Source organism: Lissotriton helveticus, chromosome 1_2, assembly GCF_964261635.1.
Source record: "Lissotriton helveticus chromosome 1_2, aLisHel1.1, whole genome shotgun sequence".
NCBI lineage: Eukaryota > Metazoa > Chordata > Amphibia > Caudata > Salamandridae > Lissotriton > Lissotriton helveticus.
In genome coordinates, this window is record NC_136058.1 from 457,878,558 (window position 1) to 457,898,720 (window position 20,163).

Consider the following 20,163-nt stretch of genomic DNA (forward strand, 5'->3'; position numbering starts at 1 on the left):
ACATGCATTTGTGATTGTTTCACTTATTTGAGAGGGGTCAGTGTTTTATTGACAAATTACGTGACACTGCTAAATTATTAGGTGTGTTTGCTTAGAATCATTTAATTAAAACAGCTGGTGTTTCCTCTGCTTAAATTAGTATAGTCGTAGATTGTGAGAAGAAATATCTGGAAAACAGATATGAACTTTTGTGATTTATGTGGTATTTTATGTGAATTCTATTGTTCTTGCAACCCAAAGAAAGCTTAGTCAAAACATAACATGTTCCTTTAAAGGCAATGGACAGCTTACACATTTGAGAGGTTCATAGTAGGACACAGGTTGTTAATTGTCTATGTATGCGATGCCCACACGTACAGAGGGAATTTGCACATTCAGGACAATTTTGAGTATCAACAATGGTAATGCAAGGGCAAAATGAATACTTTACAGGTGATAGTAGTGTCTTTAGCTCGACCCCCTTGCCCCGCCCTCTAAGTTAATTTGAGTGGCACCTGCACTTATTTTTCTCATTTATACGCTGCACGCAGCGCTTTAAGTGGGACGAGTCTTGCGGTGCTGACTAAAAAGCAGGCGCTGAGACAAGTCGCTATTGGGCTCTCGATTTTTGCCCTCAACGTCAGGATGAAATAAAATACTGTTAACCCTGCAGCACTGCCTGTGATGCACCTTCAAAGAGACTCGTTGTAGTTCTGTCACTGTCTCCCCATTTCAGAACTGAAGCATTTTCAATGCGCTATGCTACGAAGTCATGGCTGTTGCTTATTTATGTTATGCAACAAACAACCATTAACAATACCAATAGTACCTGAGTGTTGTAAGTGTAATGTTACTTGCTGTATTATACATATAGATGTAATGACAGAAGTAGCAAAATACCAGTTGGGCGGCACATTATGCTAAGTATAGATTTTCAGTGCTTTTAAGCCACGCCCTTAATTACATATCTCATGTCCCTATAAGAGGTCCTACAGTTTTTTCATCCCTCTTAAAGCCCTAACTGCATATAACCTCTAATTGCATCTACATTATTAAAGCTCGACTAATGCTTATTTTTCCAGACGTATTCTGTAGCTTTGTACCGAAAAATACAGTCTGTTTACAAAAGACATTGCCATTGAAGATGTTATTTTACGAGTAAGAATAATATGTTAGAGCTATCAAAGATGTCACGTGACCTCGTGCCATTCGAAAGAAGAATACATAATCCCTTTTGTTATGTTATGTTATGTTAACAAATATTTATTGAGCGCGTGTACACCCTTGGGTTTCATGGCGCTGAGAGAAGAAGGCTGTTATGGCAGGAACGCTTAGCCAGCCGCTTGCACGAATAGCCATGTTTTCAAAGATTTTCTGAAGCTGATAAGGTCTTTGCAGCTTCGGAGTGCCAGAGGCAGAGAATTCCAGAGTTTTGGGGCCAGATGGGAAAAGCTACAGCCGCCCAGACGTTTCCGTCTAAAAGACGAGGCTGTAAGCAGAAGGTGGTGGGCTGAGCGGAGGCAGCTCCTCTGGATGTATTTGGTAAGCCGGCTGCTGATAAATTTGAGGCAGTTGCCGTGCACAGCTTTGAAGGCCAAACAGCCAGTCTTAAAGGACACTCTATGGGCCAACGGGAGCCAATGGAGTTGAGCAAGGCAAGGACTGGCCGAGTGCATTCTGGTACTGGTAGTTTTACTTTTCAGGCTTCATAAAACCATTCCGTACTACTGTTATTTGCATTTCTGTATGTGTACAGCCTTCGAACACGCTTGGCAGGCAACAAAAAAAGAATTACACAGTTTTCAAAATATAACGTAGCGCATTATAAATTAACATAGCGCTATAAAGTTTCCCCCGGGCTGAACATTGGCGCTACGGAAAACTACACTACGATGTTGCAGAGCATGGCCTGTCTCATGTCCGAAACGTCTCCAATAATTTAAAACAGAAAAAGTGTCCTGGGGGGGGGGGGGGTTCAGAGAGCGGGGGAATAGTGGGACAGTTACCATATGGAGCACTTTGAACATCGCCTGCACAGTCCGTAGGGAGCCCCGGTCCATGGTACCGGAGTCCTGGGACACCCTCACGGTGCTGGCACTGGTCCGGGCAACGTGCACACTCATGGCTGGTTCTGGGGTGTCCAGTGCTGCAGCAGCCTGCCCTGTCACTACAGCTACCTTCTCTCTCACTACAACTGCTGCTGACCCCTTTCGGCACCTTCCCCCACACCCTCACTTGAGCATTCGCTCAAGCCCTATGCACCCTCTCTCGACACATAGGCCAGCCCCTTGTGTTCCCGACCCTCTCAACTGGTCCTCTCTTCCTCTGCCACTCTGCTGGTACCCCACAGCCCACTTCTGCTTTTATTGATCTCTGTCTCGGCCCTCCACTTCCTTAGCACTCGGCTGGTAGCATCAACTCCACCCATTTGCCTAAGCCATATATCCCCCTTTTCTCAGTGCCGTGCAGCACCCGTACTCTTTAACGTGCCTCCGGACGGAATGCACGCATCAGGGTACCTGGGACTTAAAGTCCTGCTCATTGGCCGTTCCCCACGGTGGAAGAATTAAGGGCTACACACTTCTTTACCCCCCACAGAGCAGTTGCTCATCAGGCAGTACAACAACCTACCCTGGAGACAAACCTCAATCAGTGCTTATATGATGCAGTTCTTGTGCACTTAAAGTCAGTCCTGGACTCCAGGCCCCAGACCCACGTTACTCTGTTTCCCATAGCACAGATGTTCATTAGGCAGTGCACGGCTGCGGTTGCCCGCGTCTCCCACTACTTATTTACTGTATCTGCATCAGTTCAATGATACTTAACAGGCTGGATCACTGCAGCCCCATGGTGCACAGGACACAGATCAGGACACAGTTGAGTGCATTCATGCAGGGGTGTGACAAATGATGACCCGGTAACCGGGCACAGCTGCGCAACACCGTGGGAATTCTCATGCAGCCACACGTTACCACAAACGGATTAAGATCCCCCGGGCAGCTCAGTTAGTATAGCGGCATCACTCACCATGCGTGTGCCGATGCCTCCGCAGTGCCGCGGCTCAGGCTCCCACCTCCGAGGCGCCTTCACCTTTGCTACGCTTTCCCATTCACTGCGTGGGCACGCTGGTTGTGTGCGCGGCCGGAGGACTCCACACTCAGAAGTACGTCACTGCAGATGGCGGAAGATAAGCGGCACCCTGGCGAGTTGTGAGCAGAGCATTAAGCAAAGCAACATGGGTAAAGTTGGTAGCAGACTTTAAAAGGCTGACGCAGGTGAGAACTAGAAGTGCGTAAACAAAAACTGCAGCCGAAGGAGTATTTGCTGCATTAGAGCTGGACGGAAAACAAAGACACCGTGGAGCAGGGGAAAGTGAAAGTGCACCATGCACAGGCTGTAGCACGCCGTGAGCGCGCACACCGTTGTGGCTTGCGGCTCGTGCCCAGTGGCGGCGCGTACAACTTGGTGAAACAGGTGCAGGCACTGCTGCAGTTCAGCAGGGGAGAGCAGTTTTTGCGGTCCAACATGACCAGCGGGCCTTTTCAGGAGTACATGCCGGCCCAGCCAAGGGTCCAGAGGAGCCACAGCACTCGCATCTTGGGCATCATTCTACTGGTAACAGCGCTGCAGGGCCGGTAGGAGACAAGCCATAGAGAAGGCGGAGGGAGGGAAAGCACGCTGTGCTTGTTGAGGGAGACGAGTACGCATGTAGGGGTGTGGGGGTGTGGGTGTTTTATTTTTTTTTGGGCGCGTGTGTTTTGGTGCAGTTACTGCATGCAGCTGAGAGACATTTGTAATGGTTGGTGAATTTAGAAACGTTACTGTTATGTATGAGGCAATCTTTACACAATACGCAAATAAAGCATACTAGTTGCATGTTAAAAGCTATTATTTTTGCCTTTGATGCTTTGTTTTAGTGCGGCCACAGGAATCAGAAGCAATATTGTGTTGACTGCTAAAAGATGCTGCTAAAGTATTTTAGTTTGCATGTTTAGCTTTAGTGTTCTTGGCACGTGTTCTTTAGTGAAGGCAAGGCGCCACAAATGCGCCACTTATTTCCTCTCCTGACAGTCGGTAAAAGAAAACACATTAAAGCCGGATTTGCAGTGCACGTTGTTAAATCACACTTCCATTTCTCATGTGCCTGTTACTAAAGAACACAACTAAAGCCGCATTTCAAACGCACGCTGTTAAAGCACACTTTCATTTCTCATGTGCCTGTATGTTGCAGATAGCAAGCACCAGTTCAACATGATTAAGAATGAAAGCTAAAGTTACAAAGTTAATGAACGTCAGACGGCAACAGCTCACAGTCACAGTGGATGTTAGCGCGTGTTCACGCGCGCGTCCACTTTTCCGATCCGGCCTGCAGCCTGCGCGTGCCCATCTCCTGTCTCCCTTGAGAGCAATTGAAAGTCTAGTCGATGACAATATGTCTCGCTGGTGACAGCGCTTCGCGCTGCATCGCCAGGTGCGAGACCTAATAAAGGAGACACTGCTGGTGGGACAGATAGTTACAAACACTCTGAGACACCTGTGTCCGCAGATGCAAGAAACAAAGTAACAATTCCCAGTCGCAGGCTAAGGAGCTAGGTGGAACTGAGTCCCTCTTCATGATAATAGTAGGGGGACCCCATCAAACTGTGCCGACCCCTGGCTTGTGCCGTTCTGATAAAGCAGTAGTGAATTTGAGTAATTTACGATGAATTGAATTGGGAGAAAGAGAAGAAGAGAGCGAGGTGAATTGAATTGGGAGAAAGAGAAGAAGAGAGCGAGGTGCAGAATATATTAAAGAAAATGAAAAAAAGAGACACAAGACTTTACCCTGTTCAGTGTACAACCACCTCAGTTGCTACTTCCCCCTCCCATACCCACCCACCTCCTTGAGCCCATCACACCACATAGCACAAACACCTACACGAGCCCCATATACACTTTGCGACCCACAACGTCTCACCAATTGTGCTGGTCATAACATGGAGCTCACAGGCACGCATACCTACACAATCATTTTCCCCCCCTAACATCTCAAGAAAATCAGCCAAATGATTTTAGCACAATTTTATAATACTTCACCCTGAAACACCCTTTGTAGATCCCTATTTCTCAATACACAACTGACATACAACCACTGATATCATCTTCCACACAAAATGAAGAGCGCATTGGAGGAAAGCATTCCTAGCCTCATTTGTGATCTCCTCCACTAGGAAAACCGCGCATGGTCTAGTTATTTATTTTCCCCCCTCCCAGCACTTCCAAGTGACAGCAACCATCACCAACCAACTACAATAACGGAACCATCCTCATGCAATCCACAGACCGTGGTTTAAATCTCCTGGATAACATCTTCCCCATTATTAAGGAACAAGGGGCATATTATCAACAAATAGCGATAATTATCGCTAAATGCGCTTAGCACATTTTTTTTTATTGCCGCTTATCGCCGGATATTATCGCTGAGATAACGTGCTATTAGCAGAGTTTATCTCTAAAGCGATAAAATATCCGGTGATAACGGCTCAATGCGTGAATATTGCTGGAAATCCAGCGATATTCAGGCATTATCGCAAATGGGGACTTAACCTGAATATCCACCTCCTATTCGATATACAGGTTAAGAAGTGGTCTGAGCAGGCGTTAGGTTTTGGCGATATTCGCGGTTAGCGCACATTTTTTTTATCGCTTCACCTGCCATGCTAATAGGTGATAGCTGTGTTAGCGACTGCTTTCAGTCGCTAACAGGTTGGGTACGTCCACTTTGCATGTCATTAGCGATAAATATTGCTAACATGCGAAGCAGACCCAGACCTGTAGCTATCGCCTATAAGCTGTCGCTAACTGATAATAGCGCAGCTTGCTAATATGGCGATAAAAATATTGCAGGTTTAGCGGGAAAAAGTCTCACTAAAGCGGCGATATCGCCCTTGATGATATGCCCCCATGTGCCTAAACCCCAAACTGCCACCCAGGCTACTCCAGGCCAATCCCTTCTGACAGCCACGCCCCCAATACCACTCCGACCATTGCTTGCATCGGAATCATACGCTACTTCCACCCAGACTACCCCCCACCAACACACAACATATCAACTCACCAAGCCCTCCCTCCAACCACACTCCTCTATTACATCGACCACTGCTCACATTGGAGACACATGCCACTACCACGTCGCCTGACCCACACATAATACTTCCACCCAGCATGACTGAGACAGCATACGCACCCCCAATTGATAGTGAATCCCCTCTGTGTATGATCATAGCTCCCCCCTGTTATCATCTTCACTTCCATAACCAACTCTCCCGCTTCTCCATTCTTGCTACACACTGATATTCCTAGCACGTCCATCCCCCATCTCAGCCCACCCCCCAGGTCAGTTGCTGGAACACAATAGGACACTCCATTATCACATAGAAAAACGCCGATCACACATTGGACCCAAGTACAATTCCCACACCCACACCCCAGCCAGCCACATCCACAAAGCAGCCATCTACAGCCACAACTCACCCATCCACATCCATAACACAGCCGCCAACTCTACTCATACCTGCACCTGACCACAGACTTGACCAGACCACAACGCAGCCATTCACATCCATAACACAGCCGCCAACCCTACCCATAACCGCTCCAGACTGGATGAGATTATGATCTCATTACATCAAATCAAGAAGAACTCCAAGCATTTAAAGAGTGATATCGAGACAACCTTGCTTCACCAGAGCTACAAGACCGTCTAAATCTAGCGGGCACCCAAACCACCTAACAATCACCTCGAAACTTACTCTACCCAGTTGGAAATCAGTTCCCTCCCCTAATAAATCCACCCGCCCAATTCGAAGCCCCAATTCATTTTCGGAGCGCAATCTACTTTCTCTACTACACTCATATGAACCCTGTTGGACTTGGCCCGCAGGGCTGGTTCACCCCTGAACTTTTTGCCATATGTGTGACCCTGTGTCAGTGATTTTTGGGTCTCTGCGCACTTTCCCTGGGTCCCAGAGTGAAAGTGCGTGCGTGTAGCATGGCTGGCCTGCCCTCCCATAGGAATGCATGGGGAATGTGTGTGTCCCTGGTAGTTCCTGATGCGTGGGGAGTGCAGGCTCGAGTTTAGTATGTGTAAACTCGTGAGAGTGAATGCTGCGAGATGGTGTCTGCGACATGTATGTGTCTAGTTGGGAAGTGCTACTTCTGGACATTGAGATATGTGTGCGTGTGCTGTGAGGGTGCTGGAGCGTGATTGGCTGGAGCTGGCTGGCATGCCAGGCTCCAGGAAGTCTGGATGGGTCTGCCCGGTGGTGAGTGGGAGATTAGCATGAGTGATGTGTGGGAGGAGTGTACCTGTGTCCTGGATGGGCTGGGTTTTCCCCACACAATGCTGGCTCCGCCCCCCTGTGGTGTGTCTAACGACCCTAGCCTCCCCAGTGAATGAAATGGGTGGTTGGGCCATTAAGAGTGCTCCAGAGCCAGCTGAAACTGGTTTTCCCCCCACCCTGCACCTTGAAACAAAGGATTTGTTACTATAAGAAGGGGCTGTGTCCCCTTAGAAAATGTTCTGCTTTTGGATCCTGCCAGAGGGGGCTGTTGCTGCTGCTGGGGCCAGGAGGACCGCCACTTGGACTGTCTCCCTGCCTGGAGACCCAGTGTGCTGGCGCTGGCCCAGCCTTGCCCCCCTGCCTGCCTCCAGCCCCTGCTGGAGCCCTGTCCTGTCCTCCAGTGCTGGGGAGCACTGAGGACTTCGTTGCCTGCAGCCTGAGAGCGCTGCTCTCTGCCCTTCAGCGCTAGGAGCGCTGAGATCGCCTGCCTAGCGCTTGAAAACGCTGGATTTTGCCCGAGCGCCGTGAGCGCTGTATTTTATCCGCCCCGTGTGGTGGTTTGGCGGCGCGGGTGCTACCCCGCTCATTGCCGCGTTGTTGTGCCCGGTTTTGATTGATCTACGAGGGAGCCCACTCCTCGGATCATCTGGGAGCCCGCCTGCCTGCCTAAAGCGAGCCGGAAGTAAAGGGACGGCCGTCCAATCACCGCGCGGCCCGGGAGAGTCAACCCGGAAGTCCCGCCTCCTCCACCGAGCCGCGAGAGAGCCTGCCGAGGCTCCCCGAGAGGAGAGGAGAGCCCCGGGACCAGCGGGAGAGACCCGCCGCCGCTGGAGAGCCCAGCGCGAACCCGGTGAGTGAAGGTGCCTGCAGAGGAGGGGGGGAGCGTCGGGACACATTGCCGGTGTCCGCCCTGCCCCCTCTCTGTAGCGCGACCTCGCGCCTGTAGTCAGAGCCAGAGAGGCTCTTAGGGGGCCTTGTCGAGCGACCCGAGTCCCCAAGAGGGGGACTCCAACCCGAGCCTAAAAGAGGCTCCAACGACCGGCGCATTTCTTGTTTGGCGAGCCAGAGAGGCTCGCGAGTACATTAACTACGAGCCCAGAGAGGCTCTGAGGGGCATTTCGTCCGTGAGCCTGCAAGGCTCTTGAGGAGCAATTGTCCGTAATCCGGGTCCCCAGAGCGAGGGACCCCCCAGCCCAGCGAGGCTGCACCTGGTCATTGCTGGAGCCCTGAGAGGCTCAGCAGCCCCCCCCTTACTGGTGAGAGAGCCTAAGAGAGGCTCACCAGTGCCACAGTGGTGGTTCTTTGAGCCCAGAGAGGCTCCAACTTTGCGCTAACTTTCCCTGCTCCAGTTGCCCAGCACTTTGTGGGCAACTGCCACGTTTAGGCCCTGACATTGGGACACCGGGACAGTCACAGGTGGTGACTGGTGAGTTTGGGGAAATTGGTATTTGTTCTGCACCTCTGAATGTATTGACTATGCGTCATGTGCCTTTACACCTCTGAATGTTACGGCATCATGTGTTTTGCTTTTGCACCCCTACAGGTAGTGTGACGTGTAGGTGGTTGTTTTCTCCCTAGTACAGGTGGTGCTAGTGAGGCCCTGTTACCAGTAATTACTGGTTGTATGCTATTACTGAAAGTATTGCTTTATTACTGAAGGTATTGCTTTATTACTGAAAGTATTGCTGCTAAAAGTGTTGATACCCTTGACAGTGGTTCAAGTGGCCCTGTCCTGTACAAATATCCCTTGTAAATTCCGCCCGTGCCTGTTGGCACAGTGTAACAAGATGTGTGTTTTATCTGATGTTTATTTATTATAATACAAAGGCTATTTTTATATAACCTTGTGTGGAGTTTCCTTTGTGGTGGGCCTTTGGTTGTTGTTGCTGGGGTGCGTGCGCAAATACTTAACCTACATCGCCTCCAAGTTTAGCCTTGCTGCTCGCGCCACGTTACCTAGAGGGTGAGTAGGGGTTATCTTGGCGTGTAACTCCCTTGCCCTGACTTGGGTGTGGTGGTCTCTGACTGACTTTGGCGAAAGCCCTGGCCAGCCAGGGATCCCATTTCCAACAAACCCTCTCTCACGAACCCCCACACTCCCACTTCTATGACTATCCCAACTATCCCCCCAACCCTCACAGGACCACCAAACACAACACTAGAGGAATCACCGACAACATCCTAAGAAGAGTCCCATTCAGGAACCTACCTCATCCCTCATCACATCCCATCTTAAATGCATACTCCTAAACTGTAGACATGCAGCGGACATTGCTGACCTCATTATCATACAAGAACCAGACCTGATAATGTTAACCGAAACCTGGCTAACGGAATTCTCCACACCAACCATTGACATACTAGTACCCCAAAATTACAACGTCATCAGACTGAACAGAATTGATAAGACAGGGGGAGGTATCGCCTGTATACACCGTAGTAATAGCTCTGTAAACAGATCCATATCCCCCGAATTCCCTTCTTGCGAATACATATGCCTCAACATCACCAGTAATAGCAAACCATTATGCTCTTTACACGCCATCTATAATCCACCAGGTGACAACCTCACCTTCACCGAACACTTCATGGATATGGTCTCAACGAACACTGGACATCAAAATACCCAAATACTCCTTGGCGACGTCAATCTCCATTGGAATGACCATAATAATGCAGTGGTCAATAGTCTCAAAAATGTCCTCGATGATCTAGACCTCACCCACATTTGCAACAGCCCTACACACGACAAAGGCTCAATCCTGGATTTAATAATCTCCAAAAGTGATTCCATTCAGCTTAAGTCGATACAACCCTGCGACTTGTCACACCGTCATATTATCACCTTCTTTTTCAAGGAACTAGTGAAACTTAACTCGGTTCAATCCACAAGACCAAAAGTATGGAAAAGAGACCTGAAAAAAATCAACTCTAACATATTACCATCTTTCAGCTTAAACCTACTTCTGCCCCCTGCAGGTTCTTCTGAAGTCCATGATGTCACCAACCACCACCTCAATTCCATGACCGCGATAATAAATGAGGTAGCCCCCCTTCAACTAAAGAGAGTCTCCATAGAAGATTCTAAGCCCTGGTACAATGGATTACTCAACGAAGATAGGCGGTCTCTTAGAACTTCTGAACTCAATTGGAGATCAGTTCCATCCGCCAATCACCTCACGATACTAAGGAAAAAGAGAAATGCATATTACAGAAAGATCAAGCACACTAAAGCAGACTTCTTAAGCCACCAACTAGACCAAGCAAGAAATTGTCCCCAAAAACTTTTTGAATTAATCAAAATCCAATCTAAAGATGCACCTCAACGTCTACAAGACATTGCTTGCCCGCAACCCAACTGTGAAGAATTTTCTGCCTTCTTTACTCAGAAGACTGACAACATCAAGAAGGATCTCCTCAATGTCCTAATCTTACACTCTGGACCTCATACGAAAACCTCCCCAGCACTTCCAATTGCGCCACACCAAATCCCATCAAAGTTTGACCTAAAAAAGGACACAGCTTGGTCAGACTTTGCTACTTACACTGAAGAAGCTATATGCAAGATTCTTAGTGCCCTGAACCCTGCCAATCACTTCACCGATCCTCACCCCGCAAACGCTGTTAAAGACCTAATGCCACTGCTTCTGCCTCTCTGGACCAAGATCATAAACAGCTCACTTCAACAAGGTTGCATCCCGGACACCCTCAAAGACGGACAGGTATCACCCATTCTAAAGAAACCAACAGCTGACCCTACGGACCTAAACAACTACAGCCCTATTTCCAATATTCCTACCTTGGCCAAACTATTGGAAACATGTGTACACCTCCAGCTGACAAGGCATACTGATCACTTTGGCCTTCTTAACAAACACCAATCAGGCTTCCAAGCAGGTCACAGCACTGAATCAGCCATGACACATACAATTGACGACGCGCTACAAATCCTTGATCAGAATGGAACATGCCTACTCATCCTGTTAGACCTCTCCTCAGACTTTGATACGGTCAAATATGAGAACTGATAGATCTTCTGAAACACAAAATGGGACTATCAAGGTCTGCGCTAAAATGGTTTGCCTCATTTCTCCAAAACCGGACACAAAAATTCAAGTTCAACAACTCCCTGTCCAAACCCGTCCCAGTTACGTTGGGAGTCCCGCAAGGGTCCGCACTATCCCCGAGATTGTTTAATCTTTTCATGGAACCACTCACCGAAATTCTACACGCGTCTAACGTGCAATATCACATGTACGCTGACGACACACAACTATAACTTAAGATCCACACCCTAGAAGACATCAAATTGCTTAACATAACACTTGGGAACACCCAGACATGGCTGGCAGAAAACCATCTAAAATTGAATGCCCTAAAAACCGAATTCCTCCTAATAGCTCCACCCGCCCGAGTCCCCATAATGCAAGACTGGATCAAACATCTTACGGCACTCAACGTTCAACACTTCTTTCATTCACAGGGGACAGCACCTGCACTCCTTTCATTCACAGGGGACAGGACTGGCACTTCTTTCATCCACAGGGGACAGGACTGGCACTTCTTTCATTCACAGGGGACAGGACTGGCACTTCTTTCATTCACAAGTGACAGCACCTGCACTTCTTTCATTCACAAGGGACAGCACCTGCACTTCTTTCATTCACAAGGGACAGAACCTGCACTTCTTTCATTCACAAGGGACAGCACATGCACTTCTTTCATTCACAAGTGACAGCACCTGCACTCCTTTCATTCACAAGGGACAGAACCTGCACTTCTTTCATTCACAAGGGACAGCACCTGCACTTCTTTCATTCACAAGGGACAGAACCTGCACTTCTTTCATTCACAAGGGACAGCACATTCACTTCTTTCATTCACAAGGGACAGCACCTGCACTTCTTTCATTCACAAGGGACAGCACCTGCACTTCTTTCATTTACAAGGGACAGCACCTGCACTTCTTTCATTCACAAGGGTAGGAACCTGCACTTATATCATTCACAGAGGACAGCACCTGCACCTCTTTCATTCACAAGGGACAGCACCTGCACTTCTTTCATTCACAAGGGACGGCACCTGCACTTCTTTCATTCACAAGGGACAGCACCTGCACTTCTTTCATTTACAGGGGACAGCACCTGCACTTCTTTCATTTTCAGGGGACAGAACCTGCACTTCTTTCATTTACAGGGGACGGTACCTGCACTTCTTTCATTAACAAGGGACAGCATCGGCACTTCTTTCATTAGCAAGGGACAACACTGGCACTTCTTTTATATACAATGGACGGCACCTGCACTTCTTCCATTCACAAGGGACAGCACCTGCACTTCTTTCATTCACAGGAAACAGCATTTGCACGTCTTTCATTCACAAGGGACAACACTGGCACTTCTTTCATTCACAAGGGACAGCACCTGCACCTCTTTCATTCACAAGGGACAGAACCTGCACTTCTTTCATTCACAAGGGACGGCACCTGCACCTTTTTCATTCACAGGGGACAGCACCTGCACCTCTTTCATTCACAAGGGACAGAACCTGCACTTCTTTCATTCACAAGGGACGGCACCTGCACTTCTTTCATTCACAAGGGACAGAACCTGCACTTCTTTCATTCACAAGGGACATAACCTGCACTTCTTTCATTCACAGAGGACAGCACCTGCACCTTTTTCATTCACAGGGGACAGCACCTGCACCTCTTTCATTCACAAGGGACAGAACCTGCACTTCTTTCATTCACAAGGGACGGCACCTGCACTTCTTTCATTCACAAGGGACAGATCCTGCACTTCTTTCATTCACATGGAACAGCACTTGCACGTCTTTCATTCACAAGGGACAGCACCTGCACTTCTTTCATTCACAGGGAACAGCACTTGCACGTCTTTCATTCACAAGGGACAGCACCTGCACTTCTTTCATTCACAAGGGACAACACTGGCACTTCTTTCATTCCCAAGGGACAGCACCTGCACTTCTTTCATTCACAGAGGACAGCACCTGCACCTCTTTCATTCACAAGGGACAGACCCTGCACTTCTTTCATTCACAGGGGACAGGACTGGCACTTCTTTCATTCACAAGGGATAGAACCACCACTTCTTTCATTCTCAAGGGACAGCACCTGCACTTCTTTCATTCACAAGGGACACACCAGCACTTGTTTCATTAACAAGTGACAGCACCTGCACTTGTTTCATTAACAAGGGACAGCACCTGCACTTCTTTCATGCAAAGGGGACAGCACCTGCACTTCTTTCATTCACAAGGGACACACCTGCACTTCTTTCATTCACAAGGAACAGCAACTGCACTTCTTTAATTCACACGGGACGGCACCTGCACTTCTTTCATTCACAAGGGACACACCAGCACTTCTTTCATTCACAAGGACACCTGCACTTCTTGCATTCACAAGGGACGGCACCTGCACTTCTTTCATTCACAGGGGACAGCACCGGCACTTCTTTCATTCACAAGGGACAGCACCGGCACAAATTTCATTCACACGGGACGGAACCTGCACTTCTTTCATTCACAAGGGACACACCAGCACTTCTTTCATTCACAAGGACACCTGCACTTCTTTCATTCAAAAGGGACGGCACCTGCACTTCTTTCATTCACAGGGGACAGCACCCGCACTTCTTTCATTCACAGGGGACAGCACCGGCACTTCTCAGTACTGGTATGATACCCTAAATGGGAGAGTACGGCACTTTTGTATTTCAATTTAATTCACTGCCAATAGAGGCAGGAACCTGGAAGCATCAGCAACCTGGCTCTGCACTTTGAAGAATGAACGCCATGGAGGGAGCTGGCGACCAGGAATAGAAAAGAGCAAATGTTGCCGAATGCAGAGTCCAATGGCGAGCCAAACTGTAATGAGTTTCAACACATCCTCTGCACATCGCTCTGGCTGCGGAGCAGGTTGATGAGGGCTGTGTCCCACTCTACTCTCTGTGGACAGAGCTGTGTCCCACTCTCTGTGGACAGAGCTGTGTCCCACTCTACTCTCTGCGGAGTGAGCTGCGTCTCACTCTACTCTCTGTGGACAGAGCTGCGTCTCACTCTACTCTCTGCGGAGTGAGCTGCGTCTCACTCTACTCTCTGCAGAGAGAGCTGCAGCCCACTCTACTGTCTGCAGACAGAGCTGTGTCCCACTCTACTCTCTGTGGACAGAGCTGTGTCCCACTCCACTCTCTGCAGACAGAGCTGTGTCCCACTCTACTCTCCGTGGAGAGGGCTATGTCCCACTCTACTCTCTGGGGACAGAGCTGCGTCTCACTCTACTCTCTGCGGACAGAGCTGCTTCCCACTCTACTGTCTGCGGAGAGAGCTGCGTCCCACTGTACTCTCTGCGGAGAGAGCTGCGTCCCACTCTACTCTCTGGGGACAGAGCTGCGTCTCACTCTACTCTCTGCGGACAGAGCTGCTTCCCACTCTACTGTCTGCGGAGAGAGCTGCGTCCCACTCTACTCTCTGCGGAGAGAGCTGCATCCCACTCTACTGTCTGTGGACAGAGCTGCGTCTCACTCTACTCTCTGTGGACAGAGCTGCGTCCCACTCTACTGTCTGCGGACAGAGCTGCGTCCCACTCTACTCTCTGCGGACAGAGCTGTGTCCCACTCTACTCTCTGCGGAGAGAGCTGTGTCCCACTCTACTCTCTGTGGACAGAGCAGTGTCCCACTCTACTCTCTGCGGACAGAGCTGCGTCCCACTCTACTCTCTGTGGACAGAGCTGCATCCCACTCTACTCTCTGTGGACAGAGCAGTGTCCCACTCTACTCTCTGCGGACAGAGCTGCGTCCCACTCTACTCTCTGTGGACAGAGCTGCATCCCACTCTACTCTCCGCGGAGAGTGCTGCTTCCCACTCTACTCTCTGTGGACAGAGCAGTGTCCCACTCTACTCTCTGTGGACAGAGCAGTGTCCCACTCTACTCTCTGTGGACAGAGCAGTGTCCCACTCTACTCTCTGCGGACAGAGCTGCATCCCACTCTACTCTCTGGGGACAGAGCTGCATCCCACTCTACTCTCTGTGGACAGAGCTGCATCCCACTCTACTCTCTGTGGACAGAGCTGTGTTCCACTCTACTCTCTGCGGACAGAGCTGCATCCCACTCTACTGTCTGCGGACAGAGCTGCGTCCCACTCTACTCTCTGTGGACAGAGCTGCATCCCACTCTACTCTCTGTGGACAGAGCTGCATCCCACTCTACTCTCTGTGGACAGAGCTGTGTTCCACTCTACTCTCTGCGGACAGAGCTGCATCCCACTCTACTCTCTGCGGACAGAGCTGCATCCAACTCTACTCTCTGCGGACAGAGCTGCGTCCCACTCTACTCTCTGTGGACAGAGCTGCGTCCCACTCTACTCTCCTTGGACAGAGCTGCGTCTCACGCTACTGTTTGCGGAGAGAGCTGTGTACTACTCTAATCTCTGCAGACAGAGCTGCATCCAACTCTACTCTCTGCGGACAAAGCAGTGTCCCTCTCTACAAGGGACAGCACCAGCACGTCTTTCATTCGCAGGGGACGTGCACTACTTACCCGTGAGGGTCTCAAGGCGCTGAGGGGAGGGAGGGTGCTGCTACTGCTTGAAGTGCCAGGTCTTGAGGAGTCTTCTGAAGGTGAGCAGGTCTTGGGTCTGCCGTAGGTGGGTGGGGAGGGTGTTCCAGATCTTGGCGGCGAGGAAGGATCTGCCGGCAGTCGCTCTTTGGATACGTGGGACAGCGGCGAGGGTGAGGTTGGCTGAGTGGAGCTGGCCGGTGGGGGTGTAGAAGTTGAGTCGGACGTTGAGGAAGGCTGCGCCTGTGTTATGGAGGGTTTTGTGTGCGTGGGTGATTAGCTTGAAGGTGTTCCTCTTTTTGACGGGGAGCCAGTGTAGGTCTCTCAGGTGCGAGGTGATGTGGTTTCGGCGAGGGACATTGAGGATCATTCGGGCGGAGGCGTTTTGAATGCGTTGCAGTCGTCGCAGGTGTTTAGTCGGAATACCTGCGTAGAGTTACCTATCCAAGAGGAGCCGCGCGCATAGGGGTCAAGTGGTGTCGCAAACTCTCATCGTTTTCAATGGCGTGCTGGAGATAAGTACGGCTGCCGTGGAAGTGGAAAGTGTCCGGAGGAACCCAAGCATGGATTTCAGGTGAGAGGAACCTGAGAGCAGAGGGGACAGAGTCTGGGTCAATTCACGTGACCAGGGGCTCAGTAGCCGAATGCTCACCGATGTCGGGTGCTTCAGGTGAGATGAGGACCAGGAGACGTCGAGGACGACCAAGTCCAGAGGTGAGCTGTCCAAGGATGTCGGATACTGAGGGGTCGATGTCCAGATGGAACACCAACAAGCATTGGCCAAGGCAACCCACGCTGAAAGAGGAAACAGGTTACGGAGTCGACCAGCAAGGCAGGCCTCTCCTCCACTGCACCCCTGGACAGGCCTCTCCTCCACTGCACCCCTAGACAGGCCTCTCCTCCTATGAACCCCTGGACAGGCCTCACCTCCTCTGCACTTATGGACAGGCCTCACCTCCTCAGCCCCCTGGACAGGCCTCACCTCCTCTGTACCTATGGACAGGCCTCACCTCCTCTGCACCCCTGGACAGGCGTCTCCTCCTATGAACCCCTGGACAGGCCTCTCCTCCTCTGCACCCCTAGACAGGCCTCTCCTCCTATGAACCCCTGGACAGGCCTCACCTCCTCAGCACCCCTGGACAGGTCTGACCTCCTTTGACCCCTGGACATGCCTCTCCTCCTCTGCACCCCTGGACAGGCGTCTCCTCCTATGAACCCCTGGACAGGCCTCTCCTCCTCTCCTCCTCTGGACAGGCCTCTGCTCCTCTGCCCCTCCTCTAAACAGGCCTCTCCTCCTCTTCTCCTCTGGACAGGCCTCTCCTCCTCTGCCCCTCCTCTGGACAGGCCTCTCCTCCTCTCCTCCACTGGACAGGCCTCTCCTCCTCTGCCCCTCCTCTAAACAGGCCTCTCCTCCTCTTCTCCTCTGGACAGGCCTCTCCTCCTCTGCCCCTCCTCTGGACAGGCCTCTCCTCCTCTGCCCCTCCTCTGGACAGGCCTCTACTCCTTTGCCCCTCCTCTGGACAGGCCTCTCCTCCTCTGACCCCTGGACAGGCCTCTCCTCCTCTGCACCCCTGGACAGGGCTCACCTCCTCTGCCCCTCCTCTGGACAGGCCTCTCCTCCTCTGCCCCTCCTCTGGACAGGTCTCTCCTCCTCTGCACCCCTGGACAGGCCTCTCCTCCTCTGAACCCCTGGACAGGCCTCTCCTCCTCTGCACCCCTGGACAGGCCTCTCCTTCTCTGCCCCTCCTCTGGACAGGCCTCACCTCCTCTGCATCCCTGGACAGGCCTCTCCTCCTCTGGACAGGCCTCTCCTCCTTTGCCCCTCCTCTGGACAGGCCTCTCCTCCTCTGCCCCTCCTCTGGACAGGCCTCTCCTCCTCTGCCCCTCCTCTGGACAGGCCTCTCCTCCTCTCCTCCTCTGGACAGGCCTCTCCTCCTCTCCTCCTCTGGACAGGCATCTCCTCCTCTGGACAGGCCTCTCCTCCTCTCCTCCTCTGGACAGGCCTCTCCTCCTCTCCTCCTCTGGACAGGCCTCTCCTCCTCTGCACCCCTGGACAGGCCTCTCCTCCTCTGCCCCCTGGACAGGCCTCTCATCCTCTCCTCCTCTGGACAGGCCTCTCCTCCTCTGCACCCCTGGACAGGCCTCTCCTCCTCTGCTCCTCCTCTGGACAGGCCTCTCCTCCTCTGCCCCTCCCCTGGTCAGGCCTCTTCTCCTCTGCACCCCTGTGCAGGCCTCTCCTCCTCTCCTACTCTGGACAGGCCTCTCCTCCTCTCCTCCTCTGGACAGGCCTCTCCTCCTCTGCCCCTCCTCTGGACAGGCCTCTCCTCCTCTCCTCCTCTGGACAGGCCTCTCCTCTGCCCCTCCTCTGGACAGGCCTCTCCTCCTCTGCCCCTCCTCTGGACCGGCCTCTCCTCCTCTGCCCCTCCTCTGGACAGGCCTCTCGGTGATGGATTCTCATTCAGGACAGAGGAGCCCAGAGTTCATTCCACCCCATCCAGCGCCTCTGATTCCCCCTGGGCCTCTAGGCGCTATGCACAGGCCCCGAAGAGAGACACTGCTCCCCTGGACCTGCCCAGAGCCCCGGATGCAGCTGTGGCTCGAGGCGCTTTAATCCCAGGGTCTCCAGCATTGTTCAAACCCTGGGTTTAAAGCTCCCTCCAGATACAAGGTGCTACACACTGACAGGTGTCACTCAAAGTGATGGAATGACAGAAATGTCCTGATTCAGCCCCGGGCCTGATCCAAAAGAGTGACCTTTAACCCCTCAGTGTCCTCTCCGGGAGGGGGAGGGGTTAGATCTGGGGGTGTTCCTGGCTGGTGCTGATGCTCGTGTCTTGTGCAGCTGAATCTGCCCCCCTGCCCCCACTCCTGGTGTCTGTCCCTCTGGGGGTCACTGTGTGCCCCCCTCCTGCCCCCCACTCCTGGTGTCTGTCCCTCTGGGGGGTCCCTCTGCCCCCCACTCCTGGTGTCTGTCCCTCTGGGGGGGTCACTGTGTGCCCCCCCTCCTGCCCCCCACTCCTGGTGTCTGTCCCTCTGGGGGTCTCACTGTAATCCACCCCAGACACTCTCGGCTCCTTTATCTCACTCTTGATTCTACCTCGTGGCTCTTTAATCCACCCCCAGACACTCTCGGCTCCTTTATCTCACTCTTGATTCCACCTCGTGGCTCTTTAATCCACCCCAGACACTCTCGGCTCCTTTATCTCACTCTTGATTCCACCTCGTGGCTCTTTAATCCACCCCCAGACACTCTCGGCTCCTTTATCTCACTCTTGATTCCACCTCGTGGCTCTTTAATCAACCCCCAGACACTCTTGGCTCCTTTATCTCACTCTTGATTTCACCTCGTGGCTCTTTAATCCACCCAGACACTCTCGGCTCCTTTATCTGACTCTTGATTCTACCTCGTGACTCTTTAATCCACCCCCAGACACTCTTGGCTCCTTTATCTCACTCTTTATTCCACCTCATGGCTCTTTAACTCACCCCAGACACTCTCGGCTCCTTTATCTGACTCTTGATTCCACCTCATGGCTCTGTAATCCACCCCAGACACCCTTGGCTCCTTTATCTCACTCTTGATTCCACCTCATGGCTCTTTAATCCACCCCCAGACACTCTCTGCTCCTTTATCTCACTCTTGATTCCACCTCGTGGCTCTTTAATCCACCCCCAGACACTCTCTGCTCCTTTATCTCACTCTTGATTCCACCTCAAGGCTCTTTAATCCACCCCCAGACACTCTCTGCTCCTTTATCTCACTCTTGATTCCACCTTGTGGCTCTTTAATCCACCGCAAGACACGCTTGGCTCCTTTATCACACTCTTGATTCCACCTCAAGGCTCTTTAATCCACCCCCAGATACTCTCGGCTCCTTTATCTCACTCTTGATTCCACCTCATGCCTCTTTAATCCACCCCCAGACACTCTCGGCTCCTTTATCTCACTCTTGATTCCACCTCAAGGCTCTTTAATCCACCCCCAGACACTCTTCGCTCCTTTATCACACTCTTTATTCCACCTCATGGCTCTTTAATCCACCCCCAGACACTCTCGGCTCCTTTATCTCACTCTTGATTCCACCTCGTTGCTCTTTAATCCACCCCCAGACACTCTTGGCTCCTTTATCTCACTCTTGATTCCACCTCATGGCTCTTTAATCCACCCCCAGACACTCTCGGCTCCTTTATCTCACTCTTGCTTCCACCTCGTGGCTCTTTAATCCACCCACAGACACTCTCGGCTCCTTTATCTCACTCTTGATTCCACCTCGTGGCT